Source organism: Notamacropus eugenii, chromosome 6, assembly GCF_028372415.1.
Source record: "Notamacropus eugenii isolate mMacEug1 chromosome 6, mMacEug1.pri_v2, whole genome shotgun sequence".
NCBI classification, from domain to species: domain Eukaryota; kingdom Metazoa; phylum Chordata; class Mammalia; order Diprotodontia; family Macropodidae; genus Notamacropus; species Notamacropus eugenii.
The window spans coordinates 212,933,385-212,939,384 of NC_092877.1; positions in this window are offsets into that span (position 1 = coordinate 212,933,385).

Below are 6,000 nucleotides of genomic sequence, written 5' to 3' on the forward strand. Positions count from 1 at the left end.
TGACTTTGTTTTGAGTGAGGGAGGGCTGTGCAGGTCACCAGCCTCACTTCTCCTCCAGAGCCATCTGAATCCAGTGACCAGATATTCATCAGGATGACTGGAGATGACCCAGGATGAGGCAATTGGGGTTAAGTGACTTGCCCAAGGTCACACAGCTAGTGAGTGTCAAGTGTCTGAGGTGAGATTTGAACTCAGGCCCTCCTGATTCCTGCACTGGTGCTCTATCCACTGTATCACCTAACTGCCTATCTCTCTCTCTCTCTCTGCCTCTCAATGTGTGTGTGTGTGTGTGTGTGTGTGTGTGTGTGTGTGTGTGTAAGGGGTATTTCTTTTTGTTTTGTTTTGTTTTCTGTTCTCATGGGGGAGGGTTTGGGGTGAGAGAGTGAGAAGGTAGATCTTGGCTGATTAAAACAAATATATCTCTATCTTTATATCATCTGTCTAACGAGCCATCTAGCTAACTTTCTAGGTGGGAGTGAGGTAGGAGTGCCTTCTGGGCATGGACAGCCTGTACAAAGGCACAGAGAGAGGAGATGAAATACCACATGTGGGGTACAGCAAGACATAATATACAACAACTCTGCAAAGATCCAGTGAAGTTAGATTAGGAAGAATTGTAAATGCCAGACAGAATCAGCATTTTCTCATAAAGGCAATAAGGAGTCACTGGAACTTCTTGAATATGTAAGCAATATGATCAGAAATATAATTTTGAAAGCTATATATAGAAGTCATAAAAAGGTTGGGATCTGTGCTAGTGAAGGGAGAATACCCACCAATGAAATCAGAGATCACTGAAGTATAAAATATAACTTATATGCATAGCTGCTACTGCAGGTAACATACAGCAATACTCAATCTTTCTAACCTAATGTAATTTGTAGGTGATAGACACACCTGAGAAATTTATCTAAGTATTTTATGCATGTATAATAATTCCAGATAATTATACTATTAAAATCATAAGTGCAAGTAAGTTGAACTTAAACTTCTAGCATACATATTTTACAGCTAATCAGAACCACCAAAATGCAAAGAAATATGAAGGGTTTTTCAAAACCACCTGAAAGTCAACACCTTTTGAAAGAGGTCTATTATGAATGCAAACACAAAATTATCTGCACTTTGATAGGCACAACTTTTAAAAACCATTGAAATCTGTTAGATGACACTTGTGAAATATTCAAGCTTTAAAAAAAAAAAGGTTTTGATGAGTTAGGAAGAGAGAGAAAAAAACCTGAATACAAATTACCATTCCTGTATTTTGTTTATTAACTTCAATATAGTAATAATAATGATGCTTTTGAATGTCCCTAAAAGCTTTTCTGGATGTAGGTAGTGCCACTTTATAGATAGGGAAACCTGCATGTGAGCTAGCTTTTACATACTATTTATAATCGATAAAAAGAGGCAGTGTGTTGTTCTGGAAAGAATACTTGACATGGACCTTGTAAAACTGAATTCATTCCAAACTGCCCCAGATATTGTATGTTACTTTGCACAAGTCCTTGAGCTTCTCTGAGCCTTGGTTTTCTCATTTGGAATCTAGTATTGCAATTCTTGATATACCTACTTCACAGTTTTGGAATGGATTAAGTGAGATAATGTAAGTGTAATGAGACTCTGGACTTACTCTTCCAGAGCAAAACAGCTCTATCTCTTCCTGAGATTAATAGTGCCTCAGTGCCCTTGAGAGACTGCTAGGGTGATTCCTTAACACATTAGCCCAAGCCCCTATTTAGAGATGTTGTCTCCACTCAGCCACTATTGATTAGAAATTCTATTTTATTTGATCAATTATCAACAATTAACACAAAGAGATATTTATTCCACAAATACAGAAAGAATGAAGTTGCAAACATTTCACATTAATAGCTGGTGGTATACTCTATCCCATGCTACTTTAGTACCTTGGGGAAACTGGTTCAGATAGAATGTAGTTTCTTCATAGCACTTGCTCCACTACACTAACATCCAGCAGCATCATGGGTGATGGATGGAGGAATCTGCAAGGCTGCTATGCTTGGGACAGGCCAAATAGGTCATTTGAGACTTTATTCCTCACTGTCCAGCTCCTGAAAAATCCAAGCCTGGGTTCTAGCTCTCCAACTTTTGGCTGTTTACTTTACTTGCCTCTTTTTGGAGCTCACAAGGTCATAGCCATTTCCAATCGCTTCCACCTAATATAGGAAAGAATCACAGAAGAAAAGAATAGATGTTTTCATTCAGGAGCTACATATTGACCTCAGATTGGGAGAGCCTGAGGTCTCTACCAATGTAGAAGCTCATAGCATGTCTCTCTCTAAGAGTAAGGATTGTCTTACTTTTCTCTTCTTATCCTGAGTTTAGCACAGTGGTTCGCACACACAGTAAGCACAATAAATACTTTCATTCCCCTCAAACACCCCCAGGGAAGAAACGAAAAATAGTAAGAGCCTTGATTCATCTTTTTAAAGCACTTTGAATGCACCTCCAGTTCAACCAATCAAGAATCCATACCTTCCTCATGGGTTTAGCTGACCAGAATAGACTGTCCAGGAATGCTTCAGATTGGGAGCAGGGGACTTCCACTAGACATCATCATGTCTTTCAGGAAGCAGGTGCCCTAGACTTCCAGAAGGGGATTGCCAACAATTACCCAAGTTAAATTTGTTGCAATTACAAAATATTTAATAAACATGCTATTATTGTTATATTTATCTTGCTGTTCACACAAAGGAAAAGATTATCAACTTTTTCAACTTTCATATTATACATTGTACTTATTTTAGTTTAAATGTTCATAGAAGGATGCCACTCTTTGTAATAGTAACTAAGAGGTGTGACCTTAACCATTTGTATTTTGTCTTTTTCTAGCTTTGGAATGTATAACAGCAATGAGTATTTTTTACCATGGAACTGAATTAAAATATGTCCCTCACAATATTCAAAATGGTGCCCAGAAACAGATTTTATAAACTTAATTTTAGTTCACTGATGCCTTGGAATGAGGGCCGTGTGTTAGGTCTGTTTTCAAAGAAAGACACTTGATCAGTCTTTCGTCTCCATTTAAAATTCTATGTTTGGCACTAAATGGCTCTCTAAATGAATGAGAAAATGGTAATCCAGCATTATAAAGAGGTAAGGTTAAAGATGATATGTCCAAAAAGGATGTATTAGAAAATGTCATATACAGGTGACTAGAAACAGGGAAGTGCTAGGATCCTTCATACCACTCATCCAGACTGGGGTGATATTAGGGTTTGATAGCTCCTCCATTTCTGATGTGTGTTGGAGATGCTTTCTCTTTTTCAGGGTTTCTAGGATGGTGATTGATAAGGGTGAATATGTATCTCTTAGTTCCTTCACCATAACTGTGCTTTGTGATCTTTGAGTGCAGTAAAGGGGTGATGGGTATAACAATTCAGGACTGATTTATTTCTCAATTCACTCAAGGTTGATTCTGAAAGGAGGATGTGGAGGATCTTACCTATAATCTCAGCTGCTATGGGACAGTTTGGGCCCAGTAGTCATGATCTATGAAGTCATGATCTGGGAAACAAAGAGCGATCTCGGTTGTTTTTAAGAGTTAAAGAAATATACAATTATAATCGGTTGGTTGTTGTTGTCCTTCATCTTCGAGGTCATTAGATTTTGTAGTCAAGAACATTTTTAGCCTTTGAGTGGGCAGTTTCAGTTGAATGCTAAGGCTAGAAGCCAGAGTATAAGTGAATTTAGAGTGGAATGAGAAGAGGGGAGATGGAGGCACCTGGTGTAAGTGACTTATCAGGAGCTTATCAGTGAAGAAGAGGTGCAGAATGATTGCTGGCCATAATGTTAGAATCAAGTAAAAGTTCTCTGAGGACAGGGAAGATATGGGGATGTTTGTAAGCAGTAGGGATGGAGCAAATATATAACGAGAACAAAGGTTAGTGATTGGGTATGACAGCAGAGGAAAACTTGGAGAAGTCTGGAGGATAGAATGAAGCATGCATGAATAGATGCTGGTGTTGGCAAGAGGAAGGACTACCTCTTGATCAGGAACTGAAGTGAAGGTAGTGATGGGGGGGGGGTGATGTCAGAAAGGTGGGAGATATGGATGAAGGGGATGAGAGGAAGCTCTCAGTGGAAAGCTGGTAAAGGTTCAGTTCCTGACACTTAACAGCTGTGTGACTTTGGACAAATAACTTCACTTCTCTAGGCTTTATTTGTTTCTTTATCTGTAAATTGGGGATAATAATACTTGTTTGACCAACTTCATTTGTTCTGAGTAAAGTGCCATATCTGGCACACAAATGTGTAGCAGCAGGAGCAACAGCATCTTGTAAGCTCCTTAAGAGCAGATATTGTCTTTTGCCTGCTTTTCTATCCTGAGTGCTTAGCACAATGCCTGGCACATAGTAAATGCTTCATGTTTACTCAATTATATATGAGGGGTAGGATCTTTACAAAGACTTCAAGGACAGATGAAGCACAGCGAAGAGCCAAATTAGAATAGGTCATAGAGAAGATACTATCACTGGGCAGAGGATGCAGAAAATATTCTAAGAAATACAAGGAAGAAGACTGACCAGGATTTGATGAATCCTCCTTCCAAGTTGATTTCCAGTTAATTAGTCAAGTCTATCAATAAATCTCTGCTTTGAAGGGCTGTCAGTGATAGGTCTTCCTCAAAGAGTATGGGTTGTCTCAGTCGCAGACAGGAATATTCCAAGTCAGAGTTGAAAGGAACTATCATAGCCCCTGCACAGATAAAGTCTAGATCAAATCAAATTTTATGAGCCTGTATTGAAGTCAAATGGGCTTCTGGTGTCCCTGGCTGAATCCTTAGAACCTGGATTAGAAAATACATGGAACCTTGGGCTCATGTGGAAAAGATTTTAGAGATTTAGTTATTTTTTAGGCATTAATTCAAAAAGATGAAAATGGAGCCCAATGCCTTTTTCAGCTCTCAAGCATGCCTATTAAATTTTCTAAAAACAGTGCTTTAATAATTTCACTCCCCATTTCTTGTATATTAAAACTAAAGTCTTAGCCAGGTATTCAAAATTATAAAAAATGCAAGGGGACTAGAAAGAGAAAATACCCAGAGTAAAAAAAAAGTACTTTTGTGTCTACCTGTTGTATGATTTTTAATGTCATGTGGAATGGAGGTTATTTTCCTGGCTTATGTTTTCTACCTTGTTTTTTGTCTGCTTGGTTTATGGGTCTAGTGCTGAGGTAGAAAAAAAGAGTTATTATTAGTTGCCCCTTTCCCCCACCATGGGGTGACTAGACATATCTTTCCAGCCTTGTTTCCCACTCTCCCACCTAGATCCTATTCTCCAGCCACACTGGAGTGTTACCACTATTATCTATTATCTTTGTGCCTTCCTACCTTCTGAAAATTTACTCATGTCATCCCTCTTTGGGGAAATGTACACTCCATATGTTGCCATTGAAAACTCACACCCATCCTTCAAGGCTCAGCTTTGGCACCACCTTTTCCTTATCATACAAAGCAAATGTGATCCTTTTCTTTTTTGAATTAGAATATTTTGCTCTCACTACTCATGGCTCTTACCACATACTGCCTACTCTGTCTATTTTCATGCTGCAATTGAATGAAAAGGTTCCCAATGACTTTATCTAAGATCTTTAGAGCCTCTGAAAGTGCCTGGTACAATGTTTTGTGCATACCAAATACATTTTTGTTGAATGGATATATTACTATGACTAGATTTTTAAAGTTTTAATTACAACCTGAAATTTTGTTGGTGTAGAGAATTCCTGTGAGGAAACTCCCTCCACTAATGTAGATAGGCATTGTTCCACACTTACAATCTTAGAGAATTGCCAGTGGAATTGAGAGAGTAAGTGATTTACTAATTCTGGCCTTTGACACTTACTAGCTGTGTGACCCTGGGCAAGTCACTTAACCTAGTCTTCCTGAATTGGAAGTCAATTCTCTCTCCATTCTGCCAGGATGTTTCCTACAGCTAGTTATGAAGGCATGTGTGTGTTTATGCTGAGCTATTTAGT